The sequence below is a fragment of the Gavia stellata genome, chromosome 33 (assembly GCF_030936135.1).
Source record: "Gavia stellata isolate bGavSte3 chromosome 33, bGavSte3.hap2, whole genome shotgun sequence".
NCBI lineage: Eukaryota > Metazoa > Chordata > Aves > Gaviiformes > Gaviidae > Gavia > Gavia stellata.
In genome coordinates this window covers 1,192,257-1,211,236 of record NC_082626.1, presented here as the reverse complement: position 1 = coordinate 1,211,236, position 18,980 = coordinate 1,192,257, and positions in this window count along the sequence as shown.

The following is an 18,980-nucleotide window of genomic DNA, read 5'->3' as shown; positions in this document are numbered from 1 at the left end:
CCTCAAAACAAACACTTGACGGCAGGAGCCGGGCTTCCAGGCTTGTCAGTGCATCTCTTATTACAGGTTCCACTAGCCCTTTTAGTGTCTGCTATTCCTTGATCACTTGGGGATATATGAATGTATAAAAGTATACTTATAAAATATATGTATATGTATATGTGTACATATATCTGCTTTTTCATCAGTTTGCTTTTCCTAATATCGTCTTTTATCCCAGCTGCCATTTCCTGGCGGTCAGAGGAGAACCACTTGGGCTTCTGGTCCAAAACAAATGTGGAAAGGAGGTGCAGAAAACCCAGGATTCTCCCAGATCCCCTCCAGGGAATAAAGGAAGAGAAGGAACCTGAGAAAGGGAAGAGCAGGGAAACAGGGGAGTCTGTCTGACACGTGACCTGGATACCAAGCATCCAAAAGTGAAAACCAAAGCCCGGGAGCTGCCCGCAGCTGGCTTCAGCTTCCCGCCATCCTCTGCTTCCACCAGATCTCAGACAGGACAGGTGTCTCCCGGAGCTTTGGAGATGGCCAAAGGTGACGTTAGCTGAGTGATGGACTCGGTGCTCAGTGGTGTTGCCCCTGCGGTTCTGCTGCCTCTTTGCCTTTGCCTGGGGGTTCTCCTCCACCCGCCCAGCACCTCCTGCGACACAGGAGGGAAGTTCAAAACCAACAAAACCATGGGCAGGACCCAGGCAGACGGAGGGGATGGGAACGGGGACAGAGATGGAGACATAGCCTGAAAGTCTCTGTTTACCGGGGAGAGAGGAAGGATTAGCATCTGCTCAGGAAGTTTTGGGGAGAAATGGTTACATGCTTGTTTACCCCTCGTTTGGCAGACAACAGCCATCAGCCAATCTGAACACCGGGATTTACATGTTGCACGGTGACTGCCGGAAGCACTGCACACTGGTTATGCAAATCAGTGAACACGGCCAACCCAAGAGACGGTACCCGAAGGCGTGGAGCCATCAGCAAAGTGACAGGGTGGTGGCAAGGCCACCGCCCGTGGTGCAGCCAACCGGAGCAGGCAGTGCGGCCAGGGATGCTCAGCGGTTGTGAGCTGGTGACATTCAGTACAGGCAGACAGAGGACTGTCTGACCAGCAACACAGCACCGTGTGATGTACTGCTACAGCACTGATTTCCCAAAGATGGAGGAAACCGTGAGTCAAAACTGACAGCAAGAGATTTCACATGGAAAGACACAAATTAACGTGGATGAGTCTGTAAAAAGACTGCATTAAGTTGCCAAAGAGCCATAATTCCTCCTTCAAGAGAGTCCATCTGGCACAGACTCAGTGCAAAGACAGGAATTAGAACAAAAAAGCAGTACGTAACAAATAGAAACAAGGACATGGAGGGATTGAGAGCAATTAATATGAATTAGTTTTATGAAGTGCATGAAATACAGAAGGAAAAAAGGCAACTTAAGACAGAAATACCTGGCTGTCAGTTTTAAGGACAAAATAAAGTCTATTTAAAATCGTATCTAGAGAAAAGAAATCCTAGTAACAATCCAGGACTTTCAATAGATGGAGACACTAACACTGTTCATAATTATGCAGAAAAAGCCAGAAATTTTTAATAAATACTTTTCATTGGAGTTTGGAAAGAATCAAGAATGACGTGCCAGAACCATACAATGGTGATGCACTATTTTCCAGTTCTTTAGTAACAGATAAGAGCAAGTAGGAAAAATTGTTTAAAACAGCCAGTCCACAAAGCTTACACAAAGTCTCCTCAAAGAGCTAATTGAGCAGACCTTTGGCCAGCTAATATTAGCTGTTAAATATGTAGATTTGTGGAAATTTTTAGAATGAAAAATACCTGTTCTGACCTAGTATTCAAAACAGATCAAGTGGGATAACCCAGGCTAGGCAAGCAGTCAGTCTTTAAAAGAACCGGTGCATGCAAAGCCAGTGACTCTCTCGTGTGTTAAGTGTTTGTAAAAAAGTGTGAGGTCTGTGCGGTTATTTGGTCCCCCCCATGGCTGGCTCACCAGTAGGACCCTGCTGTCCGTAACTACTGGAGAGTCCCCGCAGCAATGACAACGTATTGAGGCAGTGGAAACTCCTATACCTGGAGACCAAGAATGGGGTAAGATTTGATGATTCATAACAGCAATTCCACAAGTGATAGGAATGTTCTTGCTTTGGGTTTTAAACTGGTCTCTTAAGGTCTCGGAATTTGGGAAGCAGAGTCACACTTTCCTCTAAAGCATCTAGTCCTGGTCTGGTTTGGATGTAAGACACTGAAGTAATGGGCTTTGGGTCTCATCCAGACTAGCAATTCCTGCATTCCTATTAATTAGCTATATAACTTGCTCTCAAATGAGGGGTGCTCTGTCTGAGGAGAGCTGAGGCTGCATAATGACTTTTACCTACAGAATTAATTCAGCCCAGGCCCATTATAGCTTAAAAAGGGATTAAACATCTTGTGGATGGTCTGGCTGACTGGCAGCTCAGGTAGAGAGACTGCAGGAAGGGTAGGTAGGTTAGTAACACCATCACGTTACAATCTCCAGAGTCCTCCCTGCTCTCAGCCTACTGTGCAACCACCCAAGAACTTCAGGACAGCAACTCAGTCAGATCTGGCTTTTAGCCCTAATTCAGGAAAGCATTTAAGCCCCTGATGAATTAAGCATCTGTTTAAATATTGTGTTGAACAGGGCAGTTTCCCTGAATCAGTGGCTGTAAGTATGGTATCTTTTTCTTGAGGTGAAAGATTAGGGATATAAACGCCTGTCCAAGGTTGGTGTCTAGGAACAAAAGCCCTCTATATATTGATTAACTGGGATTATTATTAAAGATCAGTTACAATTAATTCATTACAGAATCGAAATTAGGAATTGGCCACAACAAATAATCCAATCCATCTGGCTGGCCTAAGGCAAGATCAGATTTATCATTAAGAATATTTTGTATCATAGTCCCATGTCTTGATTTGCGATCACGTAGAAACTTGGAAGTCAGAACGGAGCCTTAATGAGAATGTAACTTCAAGACAGTAGATTTCTGTGGACTTGGGACACTAATGGAGGTGTTGATGTCATTGAGAGTTTCTGGTAGGATATAGGAAAAGAGTTCCCAGAGCACAAATGCTGGTCAGTACTTTTTCAACTTTTCCTTGCTACTTTCTTTTTAACTCCGGTCTCAAGTATTGATATCTGAAGGCCTTTTCTTCTTTCGTTCTCAGATGTTAATCCCAGGGACAGGAATTGTCTCTGCTGCTGATTGTTTGTAGGTATCATCCTGAAATTCCTGAATCCACAGCTGCTGGATTTTTGGCTTCCATTGGTCTGTATGGTCACGAGAGGGAAGTGCTAAATGAGCCCTTCTCGGGAAGTCTTTGTTAATGGTTCACGGCTGTGTTCCTACCGCTGCTCCTATAGGTTCCAAAGGACTATAGCCTGCTTGGCTATATGTATCCTGCCATACATCTTCCTGGTCTAAGAGTGGGCAGAAACTGCCAGCCAAAGATCACAGACCCACGCTGCAAGGCACCGTACAACGTATCACAAAAAATAATTCCTTCCTAAAGAGATACAAGCGCACACAAATATTCACACATGCATATTCCAGGGATACATGTACATATGATCACTGCACACATGTACATCTGACAAATAATAAGAATTAGTTTTTTCCTTTTTTTCTTTATTTTGAGGGAAGGGGGTCTGTTCTTGCTGAGCTTTAATTTGAAAAACTGGTTGGAACTTGTTAAATCAATAATTATTCTTGTGAATGTAGGTCAAACTATTTTCTATTTTTTCCTCTCCCGCTTGGGACTTGGACGAGGATTTCAATACTCCAGTACTCCAAGGGTAGAAGCACCGTGCCTTCCATTAGTAAGAGACAACTCTCAATAACAAAGCAGAAAGACTTGAGGGATTCAAGATAAATATACCCCTATATGCCTAAGTAGGTTTTCCTATAGAGCAGCTTCCCTCGAAGCAGGAAATTTGCAGAAATAAAACTGTCTTCTCAATACACTGCAGTTTTCGAAACAGCCTAAGATTTTCACAAAATATACTGAAAAATGGAGTATTATGATAAGCGAGTTCGGTGTAAGTGCATTCTGTCCTGTGGAGAGCTTTTCTCCACGGCAGATAGCTGCCCATTTACATGCACTTAACAGGCAGTAAATCCCCGGCACTTCTCCGAGCAGGTAATTTACAGGGTCTTGACATTAGTAACCCAGTTGTCAACACCCCCTTTATGATCAATGGAAAGATGGGCATCTCAGAGGAACATTTTATTTCAGAAGTTCAACAGTCCACATCAAACTAATTGCCCCATGGGGGTAAAATTGATAAGGCACACAGTCGTGCAAGCAAGCTGCATTGTCGCTCCAGGCCACCCTCTGCTCCCCAGCCTAAATGACTGGGTATTCACCTACAGCTGCTGATACAAGTGTCCAGAAAAAAAATCCGCCCAGCTCCGATAACGTAATGGAGTGCATTTGAATCCCATTGACTTTATTCTAAGTGTATTCTGAACATATTATTCAACCGTATTATTTTACCATCACAGTAGGGATATCAGAGGGCCTATAGCTTTCCACCTTCTGCAGAGCTCCAAAAATACATCTTGCTTTATCTTTTTAAGGCATTTGCCTTGTCAGAGAAAAAAAAACAACAACAACTTCTGCAGTTTCCTTCATTGGTAACTCCAAGACATAGTTCTGCGCAGCAGGAACTATCGGCTGTATCAGAAAACTGTATTTATCCACCCACCTCACCAGACTGAGAACGCTCTGGCATGAGTCACAATTGTTTATGCTCCGTTCTGGGGTTTGGGGGCTTTTCTTTTTTTTCCCCTTAATGCAGTGGAAAGCTCCAAGACTGGAAACTGCTGGAGAAATACGACTTTATCCTCCATAATTTTATTACTGTGAACTGCTTTTGTAAGATGTAATTCCAGGATGTGGACCACTGCTATTTAAACACCATAGGCCTATTTATTCTTTATACCAAAGTCCTTTACCTCGCTCCAGCAGTGTAAAAGTAGCCTCCAAGTGTGTGTAAATTCTATTTATAGCCACCAAAAGCCTCTTAATAGTCATCTTCTGCTTTAAAGAGGCCTTGCAGTAATGCAGAAATTTTGCAGCTGCTCTCTTTATCTGGCCTGTTAGGCCTGCTTTGAGTTACTGATTCCGAAGGGCGTTAGCAACCTATGAAAATAAGACATGGGACAGACTATTAATTCCACAGAGGGTACAAGTCTGTTACGGCACCCGCTAAGCAGCACCGGCTTCAGCAGTAACTGTTATATATGGAGACCGTGTGTTTGATCATCAGTGTCAAACAAGGTGGCAGCCACCACAGAGGTGTCACCAAAATGGTGGCCAGGCATTCTCAACATCTGTAGCACAAGCAAGATTGTCACATTCCTAATTTTCCCTCCCACTTAAAATTTTGGGGCAAGGCTAGTGGGAGCCTAATCTGCCCGAGGCTGTGACAACCACAGCAGCTCCTGCTCCTTGTGCTGGAAGTCCAGGTTGTGTGTGCCCCACAGTTGACAATGTGTGTAACCAGATTTCCTCATGGTTCATTCATCCTCGGCTAAATGACCACTAAAGACCAGAGATACAGGACTCAATGATCTGAGACCAACGGGCTGTCAACAGGTCTCACCGTAACCGTCATGATTTCTTACCCTGGGCGGCCACATTTCTGCCGTCCCTCCAGTCTTGCTAAGTGGAAAGAAAAGGTCATGCATGTGCTGGAAGAGGATCCTGATAGAAAAACCACCATAAGACTTTCAGAAAAGCTGTTTTGTTCTCTTTGTTTTTCTCAAGAAAAATGAGGACAGTGTGAAAATGATCTATGGGCCACAGCTATGAGGCTGTCTTCCCATCTCCAAAAAAGGCCCACCACAACGCAGCGTGAGGGACGGAAACTGCATGGGGCTCCCAGCCCAAGAGGGGAGTGCAAAGCAAATTAACTACAATTCCCTTGAGGCGCTGCAGAAGAATTTAAAAACTGAAATATTTTGGGTTTGCCTCATTTGACAAAAGGCCCAACTTTTTCTGTGGAAAAATCAACTGAAAATATATATTTTGTCATTGTTTTCATCAAAAGTGTCTGTGGAAAATGTTCAATTCATATCCCCACCCCTCCCCGGCTTTGTTGACAGCTGAACCAGTCACGAGATGAAGATAGTTTCCATTCACTGCTGATCTAAGCGCTGCAAGGCTGAAAATCCAACTTCGTACCTTGCTGTTCTCCCCCGTTCTGCCAGGGTCTCTGCTTTGAAATGCTTTTTTCAACGCTAGAAGTGTGTCATCTGACGCCGAGCAGCACGTCCCTGTACAGCGCTCCTTGCTCCAGACCTGCTGTGGGACCAGCGTAGACAGTTGCTGCTAAAACTGAGCTTTAAAGCTTTGCAGCTTTAAATGCAACAGACTTGGGGGGCGCAGGGCAAGGCTGGTAGAGGAGGCAGACTGATTCTGTGTGTGACAGGGGGCTGGTTAATGAAATACCTTTAGGGATTCAGATGAGTGCCACTGGTTTTGTGATTAAAACATGCAGTGGGTAAAACTTGAGGACACCATACGAGTCCCCCTTGCCTGCAGACGCAGGAGCCCCAGTGGTGCTGATCTGCAGCCCTTGGCACCCTGAAATGGGCTGCTGTGGGCAGGTTTGCTGTGTGCTGTGACAGCTTCTCTGGGTGCCTATTTTCCTAATCAGTTCAGCTGCAGGCTGATGCACGGCCCTCTGTTGTTGTTGGGGTTTTTTGTTTGTTTTTCAAACCTCTTTTCCCAGACTATCATGTACTGATAATACCCCAGGCATTTCCCAGGTGTCTCTCCGTTATATCTTCAGAAAGGCAGAAGAGGGAGGGAGAAGGCAGTGTGCCTGTCTTTGAGCTGGGGAGGGGGAAATAACCAAAAAAAGCTGCTTTGGCTCAGCTGCTCGGCTGGGTGGGTGCATGGGTGCCTGCACGCACACGGGGTTCCTCACGCTGCTTCTCCTTATTTGGCTGGGAGCTGGAGCGTGCCAGGGATTGGCTGCGGAGAGGGAGCAGGCAGCAGAGACGGAGAAGGAGAAGCAGGCGGAGAGGGTGAAGGGAAGCGAGCTTGCTGCCTGTGGAGCAGCAGCTGACAAGAAAAGCAAAACAACGTGCACATGCTCATCGGCATTTGTCAAGCAAATTGCAGCTATTTTTACAGGAGACACTTTGCCTACATCTTAACTTAAGAATCCAGGGCCCGATCTGATCTCCCTGAAGTGTAATGAGAAATACCACCTCTCAGCCCCCCTTCTCCCCATCTTGCATGTGTTTTCAAGGCACAGTTGTGTAGAGTTGCGCATAAGCAAGATCTCTTGGCCATTAGCAGGCTTCAAAATTGTTCCTTTCTGTGCTGCTCTGCCAGGGTGCTCTTTATTCTTATAATGATAGAATTTTTTCTCTCCAGAGCTGACATAATTGACACACTGGACAATACAGCCAGCCCTTTCTGGGAATGGCAGACTTGTTGCTCCTCTGTTGGCCAAGCATGCCCTCTTTGTGCAGTGTTATTCCCGCATGGATAGACCCACAAAAACGGTGTGCGATGCACAAAGCAATGTCTGTATTCTCTTTGGCTTTGAAGCTCCATTAGGGTTCATTGCAACATGCCAGTGTCTTTGGAAATGCCATCAAAGGCAGGGGACCATCTAAGGGGCTGGCAGGGAGGGAGCAGAGAGCCAGAGGTGGAAATAACTAGCAAGGGGTAAGGAGAGGTAAACGATGCAAGAACGAGGACAGGAAGGGGAGCTGAGGCTCATACTGGAATGGTGAGATTATCTTGGAAGTGAAGACCAGAATAAATGTCCAGAAACAGGTACTTTGGGAAGCTAAGCAGTTTATAGGGCAAGAAGAGGGAAACCAGAGGTGAGATTCCCGAAAAGCTAGAGACATCAGCAGGCAAAAAGAAGTCCCTATTGACTCTTTAAAGCTCTTCTCAGAGGGTTTGTCTTTCTATTGTTTCACTAGTCCAGCAGAGACAGTTGCCAGTTATTTTTCAAGTTACTACTTCTGCTTTCCTAAGTTCTGCATGAGACTCAACACAGAGTCTTGGAAAACGAGAGAGCTGTTTCTTCAGGTCTTTCCAGACTATCTCGATGCAGGAAGCACAGGAAAATCTGTCCAGCCTGGTTTTTAGACTTCTGAAATATCTTGGAATAACGTTTGAATTTCTGAGGCCTTATCCAAACAAGTCCTGAACACAGCACTTTTTAAGGTTTTCCTATCACAAAGCACCAGGCAGCTTTTTTGTGCAGCTGGCGACTGAATGGCAGCCGACCTGTTGCAGACGCATTTGTTCCGTGGTTAGTTTTGGCCCACAGATGATGTCTATTGAAAAAGGGCCTGGCAGTTTGTGTCGTGGAGCATGGTTCCTGCTGCCACCCCAAGTACCAAACTCGCTGCTGGTGTCTCGCAGCTCAGGCTGGCCAGGTGTGTCGGGTACGTGAGTGGGAAGAGGCCATGGTGTGACACTGAGAGTAGTGACCAGATCTACATACGCATGTATGTATCTGTCTATCTATCAAATCTTTTTGCAATATCTGGACTTCTCTGGGGAGAAAAATTCCCCGTGGAGACCTCCTTCTTCATCAGACTGCATCATCACAACAAACAGTTCAGACTGAGCATGTCAGAGATAAAAAAACATATGGGAACAAGTTTATACAGCTGGTTATTTGTCGTGACATGGCCTTGTTGCCTAAACAGAACATGTGGGTTTATAAATCAGGACCTTTCCTTTAGGGTAGATCAGCATGATTTGTAAATCTCTCATAAGATCTGTAAATCTGTAGCAGGGTTAATAAAACTAGGCTCAGATTTATAAATTGAGAGTAGGGTTTGCAAATCCATCAGTGGGGGTGGAAATCCTATAGGCCAACTCCTACAGCTGCTGAATGTTTTTATTCTCCATCTGATTTTTAAGAGAGTGATTTTTTGAAATCAATCTGTAAGACTTGGCATATGCAGGTGAGGTTGTTGAAATATGAACCAAGAAATAGGACGATATTTCTTAGGCTTTAAGAGCAAGCCTAGAAATCGTGGAAACCATGGAAGAGTTTAAAGCATTTTTGTGTGTTTTAAATCTGTTTTTCCAACCTGTTCTTCCTATCTCCTTTTGGATCACTATTATTGTAAAACCAGCCTGTATGCTTTTTTTCTGCAAACTACCAGTGACTGTTGAAGAGGTCACAGAGAACAAACCTTGTCCTTTGTTACCAATGGATAGAGTGATTTTACTGGCACCAGTAAAGAGAAGTATCCTTCCACAGCATTCTGCACAAAGTTCAGATTCAAGCCCAGGTTATTAGATCTGACACAGGAATTGGTGAGTGAAAATATCTGGCAAATAGAGGCAGCGTGCTCAGCTCAGAGCCGTACGGTGTGTGGCACCTAGGCGTCAGCTCTGCCCTCGATGGGTTTGCACTGTCTCCTGCCTCCCATCCTGCCCCCGCCTGCGTTGCTGCCTGGCCAGGACAGGCCTGAGTGTTCTTTAAACCCTCTGTGAACCTGAGTAGAGGTCTTTTTGACAGCGTTAGATACCTCTGTGACACTGATCTTGTGAGAGCAGACACTGAGGTAGGTCATAGTAGAAAAAGAAACAAAAAATTGCCTTGTTTCTCATAGTGCTGTGTGCGGTGTGTTATTGCATATTTGAAGGAAACATGTAGGAGGGAACTGTAATTCTAGGAGCTGTAAAATGTCCAGGGCTTGAGCTTGCGATGTAAAAGATGAAGCCGGTGGTTCTGTAGCATCTGTTGACTCTCTGGCAGTGTATGTGAAATAAATAGGCTGCAGGGAGTTAATGCATGAGCGGACAGGCGTGCCTGGTGCCCAGTCCCAATGGGGCTGTGCTGCTGTGGTAGGTGCGGATAAAACAGTAGCCGTCTCTTCTCCGCTAAGGAGGCAGTGAGGGCTGGGGGGGAAGGCAGCTGGTGTGCTGCAGGCTGGACCTCGTCATGGCAGAGGACCCTGGTTCTGTGGCTGGTCTTCCCTCAACGGCAGCGAGACCTAAATTTACCCAAGTTAAGAACTCTCCCTCCTTGCTTCTCATTAGAGGAGCCTTTGATGGTAACCTGGAAGTGACAGGAACTCACTCCCTTCCTCCAGCCTAAACCATCTTTCAGTTAATGGCAAAGGTTTAGGGAGGCAATATTCCGAGTCCCAGCTGAGCTGTTGGCTGCTGTCTGCTCTCTGGTAAGCTCCCTTCTCATCTGCCTTTCTGCTCCCAATCTCCAAAACACACATCCTTCTTAGACACTTCAGGGACTTTCTGAATGCTGTCTGAGAGGCTGGGCAGGGCAGCTTGGGCGTACCAGGTACTGCAGCATTGCCAGCTGTTGTTTGTGACCTTTCAGCTGTTCTGCTGGTTTTCAGCATAAAACAGAGCTTGTGCTGCCTTTTTTAAAGGCTTCAACTCATAGCAGCACTGCAACAGGCTTTCTGAAATACGAGGAGAGTCACTGGGGAGACCAGCATCTTGTTGGCGCTACCTGGGTTGCAAGAGGTCACACGTGATTCTCAAGTGGTTCAGTACTTTTAAAATTGAAACTAAATGCCTTTCCCACCTTAACCACTGCGTTAATACAACTATAAGGAGGTGACTTGCTTGAGTTTGCTGGCAATGCTATTGCAGCATTAACAGGGAGTGTTGATTGCTGCCCTTACCTTGTGTAAACAGTGACACACACTGGTTTGTACTACTGCCATCCCTCTCACCAGGTTAGGAGCACAGCCCTTCCATTGCAAAAGACTTTTTGTGGAGCAATCCAGTTCACCAGCATGAAAAAGTGCTTGACATTAGTCCTGGAAACATCACTTGATTCTAGTTATGCAAAACCCATTAAGACAGACTTCTCTTTTTTTATTTATTTTCCTTTAATTTAAAAAATTCTTTTCATCACAGCCTTAAAATCAATCAAAATAAACAGAGCTGCAGCAGACTGGAACAATGTCCCAGAGTCTGTACATATGGAAGGTTTAATTTACATAAAAATCAGTGCAGATTTTTTCCAAAAGCAACAACCCATTCCATCCCCCCCTCCCAAATCCCCTTTTTAAGAAGAGGAAAGGAGAACCTGAAATACAAGTCAAAGAGGAAAAGAATTCATAGATCAAGCAACAATAAAATCAGTATCATGTTTGTAAATATTTTTTGAGCAGTTGCAGCAAAAAATAGCACCTTCAAAGCTCCTTTGTACAATCTATGTGGAAACCAAGGCTTTCCAAGGAGTTTGAATGAGTTAGAGACATGACATGATGTTTTGCTTATGGACAAGAATCATCTCCTCCAACTTTTAACTGTTTGGGCTTGCGTACAGTTAGTGGAAAGAAATCAGTACCTGTAGAAGGTGATTTATTCGTCCCAAGATAAGCACCTAAAATAGTTTAGATCTGCTGGAGATACCATTCCTGTGGAGGGAAGCTAGATGACTAAAGGTAGGCAAAATTAATCCCTTCCTGACTGACCTGACTGTCAATGGCATTTGTATTCCTAAACCATTTAGGCATTCTCGGAGACGGGAGGGGCTCAAGCCCTTACATTCCCTTCCAGCTTTTTTGAAAACTCTTGTTTTGCTCAGAGCCATGACTCATTAGAGGATAAACCCCATGTGGCTCGTTAGACATGACTATTCACAAAGTTCAGGGTCAGATTTCCATTCACTGTCTTGGTTTGCAAACAGTTTGATTCCTTCGATTATTGGATACAGAAAAGTGAAAGAGGAGAATGTTCCTTTCTCACACAGCAAAGCAGACATAAAGGTTATCTTGGAGGATTCTGATTAAATGGATTTTGAACCATTCTCTAATATCTACGCTTCTTTGTGCTTTGAAATCCTGATCAGTCACTCCTGGAGCTGGTCTTTGCTGGGTGATGAATCAAAGCTAAGTGTAGAGGATCTTTGGATTTCCAAGTAAAATGGGCGACAGAACATTGGGGTCAGTGAGCTCAACCGCCTTGCACAGCAGGGATTTCCAAGCGCAGGGCTGCCACAGCCTAGCAAGCTTCTCAGCATGGCTTGCAAGTGTCGTAGCATCCTTCAGACGTCTCCTGTATACAGCTGCCTGATCCCAGCACCAGTCCTTGCCACAGTTGTGTGGATCAGGTTCTCACGCACGTATTCCTACAAGTTTCATGGCTGATATGAGTTAATGCAGCTCTGTGGAAACTGGTGCAACTGATGGCGGTTCATGGCTGTTAATTATTTGGCCTAGCAGACCAGCTTCTTCTTACAGGCTGGAGCTTTTGGTGTTTTGATGGGTTGGCAGATCGACATGTCCTAAAGAAACCTTCCAGCAAATAACTAAAACTCTTGAGTCCCTGAGATCCTTTGCCTTTGCCAGAAGGCCAGGAATTGGCCTGGGTTATTGGATGGGCTGGGCTGTGACACAAAGCCCCCACACTTCAGCATCACACCCACCCCTTTGCAGCATGGAGAACAAATCTGCGGGCTCTGCTAGAGGAGCCAGATTCAGGCAAATGCTTAAGCACATGCTCAGATCTATCGTATCAGTGAAGGAGGTAAGAGCCTGGTTGCTCCACGGAGCAGGAGCAGCCTGAACTTAACCGATCCGTGCACAGGCCCCCGGATGCTTGGAGCAGCCTTTCAGCCCTTTTCTGCTCCTCCTGCACTCCACTCGGTTTCTTTAACAGAAAAGAGATGTAATGATGGCAGGAACAGCATTCCTCCCTTCCCTCTCCCATCCTTCCTTCAACCAGTACCTGCACTGCTTGAACAAGCTCAGCACAGTCTCCTAGAGCACACTCCTCCAGGATGTTGCCTGCTTGTTTTTTAAAGACATATATCATTGTCTCTAAACCCACCCCATCGCCCCCAGCTTTGCTCCGTTTACATCATAGTCACTGTTCGGTTCTTCTCGGGCCTTTTTGTTCGCTGATGGTTCTTGCAGCTCAGATACAAAGAGCTCCCGCTCCTCTGGAAACCATTCGTTACTGATTCTGAGGGGAGGATAGCGGCCCTAGGCTTCTTCCCAGCTTTGCCAATTGCAATTCCATGCCAGTTTGGTGGGTAGGGAGGGGCAGGTGGGTTGGATGGTGGATGTCTTCTGCTCTCAGGGCCTAGACGTGGAGGTGAGGTGAAATTTCCAGAAATACGTAGCCTTCAAGTTTTCTAGGAGTATGTGGCTGAAACAATCAGACCGGGCCCTGGGGGAGAGGGGGAGAAAGGCTGGTGCCTTGTTTACTGCCTGCCCGGGTCGGTATTGGTATTGGCACGCTCCTCCCTGCAGGGCTGGATGGTGTATGAGCAGGCAGGGGGGAGCTTGTGATGCAAGTCCCTGTGAGCAGAGCTCTGCTGAGAGTCTCTAACCAGGGGCTGTGGTCCCCTGTCCTTCGGTGGATCTCTGCCACTTCTAAACTGGGAAGAAATTTTCTTTAAGGGGGCTTTCTGTCATTTTTTTGGAGGGTCAGGGGAGCTGTGAACTGTTTCCCTACAGCGGAATCAAGGAAAGTTTTTTCCTATTGAAAAAGCACGTACAAGCTTTTAAATTTTAAATTTAAAAATATTCCACAGCCGGAGCAAGGGCAGGTTCCTTCGTACATTACAGCTATGCAGAAAGAAGGATTTGAGGAGGGAGATTTAGCAAAAGTCTTAAATAGTGCTCAAAGTTTTAACACCTGAGAAACAAGTATGTGGCAGGGGTGCTTCAGGAAACAGCTTCCACCCTGTGCTGTGCTCTCTGCTAAGTGAAACCCTCAGGCACAAAGCCAAAATTAAGCTTTTACTCAACTAAAGAATCCCCCACTCTTTCTCTAGACCCTGAACACTGGAACACAACGACAGCATTGATGCAAGGGATGTCCAGCTTTTGTCATCTAGGTGCACTCTGAACTGGCAGGTAGCAAAGGTCCTGTGGCTCTGTCCCAACTAGCGTGTCGGGTGTCCCAGCTAGCCCTGCGTGTCTCTACACTGCCCTGGGCCTGGGAGCCACCTAACCCAGCCGTGCATCGGGCTGCGGAGCAGTGAGCGCGATCACTCTGCCTTCGGGACCTGGCGATATCTCTGCACAGCATAACCTTGCTCTGTCTGCTTGTCTGGTGCCAGACAGATACCTCAGTGATGAGACCAGGGTAAGGGCGCGTCTATGTGTGTGCGTAGGGGTCGTAAAGGGTGTTCAATGAAACCTGACCCTGACAAGCATTCGCAGTTAGGCGAAGTGAGAGCCCTGGGTTAATCACACAGTTCCGGCTCTCCCATCACTCTTCTGAGCAGAGAACGAGACTGGAGGAGCTTTGGAAACCAGGAGCTGCTGAACTGCAAACGAGAACTGAGATAGAAATGATGGAGAGTGTGAAGGAGAGGAGCAAACAGGCAGTTGTCTTCCTTTTCCCTGAAGCCCCTGGTTCAGGGGACCAGTTCCACGAGAGTCCAGGGTTCCTCCAAGACCCAGATGTGCTGCTCAGCTGGTGGACTTCAGAGGGGAAGACTGAGGAGGAGGAAGGGAGCGGTTTGGAGAGCGCTGAAGTGCTCAGTGCTCCGAGTGGATTTGCCATTTCATTGTTAATGCTTTTCACTGTAAACGTTTGCATAATACTGTAGATGACAGCTGAAAGGGAAGAAAGTCAGAAATCAAAATGAAAGGCTTTTGGAAATGTCCCTGAAGGAGAAGTTGGGAATGATTTTCTGGAATAAAAGCAGTCTGGAAATTTCCTTTGTGAAAGGGAGTTTCAGTTCTTTACACAGCTCAACACCTTAATCCCTGACTTCTGTTTTAGGCAGACAGCACGGCCCCCGCCTCCCCCAGGCACACACAGAAGTCAAACCACAGTCAGCACTTCTATGATACCAATTCCTATTTTACATTTATAGCTGTTCTTGCACCAACTACTTCAGGCATTCAGCCCGCTCTGATTTATGTGTCATCTCTTCAATACACAGAGAATTGAGGCTTTTCATTCTCGTCCTTTCAATGATACCAAACATGGGTGCTGCAAATAGACTCGGTCGGTAAGCCCCGACCCCCCTCCCTATCACAGATGCTTGTTCCCTTGAGAGCCAGCCTGACAGCTCCTGTGGCTGCCGCAGTGCTGCGCTCAGCACGGCCAGGGCCATCTGCCTGCCCTTCGTGGGGTCGTGTCAAGTGCAGTCCTTGGACAACAGGCTTTCTTCAGCTTTGAGATTCCCTCCAGGCTCAGGCATGCAGTGCATGAAGCAGAAAGGCATCTTGCTCTTCAAATTCTTGAACTGCTTTTATAAAAATGATTTGCTTGTGTTTGACACTGCTTGTTCCCCTTGCAAATTTTTCCTTGCTGTGCTGTGAAGCATCCCAGGCGCACACTCGCATGGGGTGTGCCTGCTGAGCCACCATGCCTACTGATTTATTCTCGGCATAACCACCTGATGAGTGCCGTGGTGCAGCCAGGTGAAGTGTGCCCGTGGGCGCAGGCAGACACGGCCATCCATTGGGACAATTCCTCTGCGGAGAGGCCGGGGCAGGCGCAGGAAGAGGAAAGGAGACAGGAGGGAAAGGTTTAAGGAGATGACTGGGAGGCTGTCTCAGGATGCAAAGGGCAGTCTTCCCGGGGGCCTGCTGGACTGAAGCTCATATTTTCTGTGCTTCATTTTCTGGGCCGTGGTGGAAGTGAGGGTGAACTGCTGCCTTGGCACCATCTGAATTATGTCCGAGGCACTGGGGAGGAGGCAGCCACAAGCCGGGCCTTAGGGAACAGCAAACCCTCGTTCTCGGCTGTTGTGAAGCACTTCAGCGTTCAGGCATGTTTTCCGTTTGAGTGGCTTGCATGATAAAACTCAAGCAGGCTCCTCAACCCTCACAACTCTCCAAAAAATCTGCTGGAATCCTTTTCAAAGGTCCCAGTGGCAATTCAAGGACAATTCCCTTCCTTCGATGACTTAGGGGTGTTACAGTGCACGGATGGCAAATCCATTCACAAGGAAGATCCCTTTTTATCACAGCATCATGAATTCCTCCCCATCCCCTGGTGCAAGGACCCCCCGGGGCAGTAGCGAGCTGGGCTGGAAGGAGGTTCTCACTGCAGCCCAGCCTCCCTGGTGTGAGTGGCTTCCTTGGCGTAGGCGTGCTGGGAAGAGACTAGAGCGAATCACTGCAATTGCGGCTGAATCATTTTTATTATTGCAGTTTGTAGGGTTTTTTTTGAAAAAGCAAAATTTCTACTCAGTCCTTTCGAATGTGGTTCAGTTAGAGAAAATAAGAGTGAGAATCGCTGTGTTCGGTGCCTTCCTTAGCCATTTAAATGGCTAAATAGAGAATAAACCGTCGCTAACTGTGATCTGTCAATGAACTGTACCCGCTGGGTGGGAGGAAACAGGCTCAATCAACCCACTTCTCCCTGCCCTCAGGAAGGGTCCCCTCCGGCAGTCCCAGCCACAGCTTCCCCGTCGGTTCTCCGCTCACGAAGCTGTGCTCAAGAAGGGAAGAAAGAGCAGCACTAACGTGACTGGCATGTTTTCCATACACATGCCATTCTTGCTCATAAATGGCTTTTTGTCTCTAATCCCAGCAGCGGGATTGGCAGAGGGGAGAACTTTGCAAAATTTGAAATAAATAAAAAAAGAATAAAAAGAGGGCAGAATTACAGCCCATGTGGGAGAAGGGGAGAGAGATCTTTCAATCCTTTCTGTTTGTGCAATGTCTAGAGCCAGAGGCTCCTAATGTAGGAATGAGTTTATAGATATTCTGGTGAAGCATCTGATAATACACAGCACCCTCGGCTCTGGCTCTGGTGCGTGACTGTGTCTCTTAGCCACAACCTAGTAGCGTACAGTGCTCGGCAGCACTGAGGCTGAGCCCAGGGTTGAAGTTTTCACAGCTTGGTGATCAGACCCCGTTGGAGCCTGGCATTTCTGCCAAGTGAAGAATTCCACAATTCAAGTTTAATTTTGTTTTGAATGAAAACACTGTAAAAATTGCCTGTGGAAATAAGTGTCAGGCTTCTTGAAGGGGGGCAGTTGGTAAACCAAAGTGTTTTATTTTGACTTGAAGACATTTTAAAGGAAAAATTCACGTTTGGTATAATACAAAAATATTCCCAAGTGAAAAATATAGATTTTCTACTCTGAAAACTCATGGACGTTTTCTTCCTTAGTTGTTCCCTTTCCCTGGGCCCCGTCAGAAATGATGCTTTCTAACAGGGAACATATTCTGAAAGAAAGTTTCCAATCAATTTTGGAAACAGTAAATCATCGTAAGATCCTACTCAGCAATGATGAGCTGAGGTGGAGAGAAGGGAGGGAGGAGCCGATGTACAGATCAGATCTGGGATCTTGTGTTGTACGGTTTGAAAAATTGTCCTAAATGACGTGTCGTACTTGTGCGAGCCTGACGCACTCTGTTCCCCGCAGAGTGGAGGGGAAGAGCCTGGGGTAAGACACGACAGTGGGAAAGCTGGACATCTTCTAGGACAAGAACGTAGCACTGGGAGCAGAAAAGCTGCCACTCCTGTTGCGCCACGGCTCAGTGCCCCGGCAGCACTCTGCCGCCCAAATGGAAATGCTGCACCTAGAGCTTCATCGAACTCGGCCCTTTGGTTTTCAGACTAAAACTAGGAAATTGCCTCCTGGGTTTTGGCAGGATGAGAACTGCAATTCTTCCCAGGCTGGAAATAGTTTCTTCCTAACTTCCTGTCAGCGCCATCATTTCCTCCAAATCTCGTTCTAGTTACAAAATAAAAAGGCTTGCACAGGTTGGTCCAAAGAGCAGAAATGGTCCCGTATCTCTGCCCAGCTCTGACAAGTGTGTGATGCATCCCTTTTCTCTGGGCAGCAGAGATCTAAAGATGGCAACGCTGTGTCCAGACCTCTAGCTCGTAGCAGATGTGGTTCCGGTCCACAATCTTGTGGAGGCAGCAGTGAAATAAAGATGCCCTTGGTTACCTGTCTCACAAAAAACGTCACTTGTTTTGGGTGATGGCTCAAGGGTTCATCCCTGCCTCTAGCACTGTTTTGACCCTGTGTTAATCAGCCAATTTTTATATTACCTTGTTGTTTAAGAAAGACTTGGGAGCATTTAATGACCCCTGTACAGTCAGGATCAGGTGTATTTTCATGCTTGCATTTTGACATCAGTCCGGTAGGCCAGTCACAACACACATCCAGCCCAATCCAGTGCAATTCAAACCTCCAGATGTTTAGACTAGCTTTCTTATTTTGAAAACAAGGCTAATTTTAATGCTGAATGTCACATCTGGAACATATTTGCATATTTTTCTTGTTCTGTCGCTCAAAGAGCTGAATGGGAAGGGTTTTATCAGAGTGGCTCATATGCATTCTTTTTTAATCTCTTTTAGGGATTATGTTTTTTCCTCTGATGCATCCAAACAGCTCCTTCAAGCAATAGAAAAGGTAAGAAAAAAAATTGAAAAGAACAAAAATACTGGAAGGGTGACATATATACCCCTGGACAGTTGTAGCGTGCAGCTCTGTGACAAGAGCTTAGGTGAATGAGGGATGCCTTCTCAAAACGGTCCTTTAAGAGTGGGCAAAAAGCTGTGCTCAAGTCAGGAACGAGTAAAAGATTGTTGCAAGGGCCAGATCTGAAGACTGTAAATAATAAGATCTTCAGGAACCTAGTGCCAACAGTAATAATTCTACCACTAATTCTAACAGGGAAGTGGGAGAAGGACTAATTAAAACAAAACAGAAATGCTTTCTTTGCAGCACTGGCAACTACACGGCAGCAACATGAGCCTGAATAGTAAAGCTGACCAGACACAAGTGAAAGTAACCAATCTCCTTTCCAAGGGAGGTCAACCATTAAAAGAAAATAGACAACACCAACTGCGACCAGGAAATAACTCTGTTGGTTTTAATATTTTCATGGATTATTTGCAATGTAGGTAAGGGAATTGGGTTTCCTTTTTAAAAAAAAATAACCGTTGGATGTTACCACATTGGTGTACTTTAAGCCCTGTGAGACATCATAACATCCTCCTTCCTTGTCTTTCTGCTTAAAGGCATGAAAACTGAGCCACTTATTT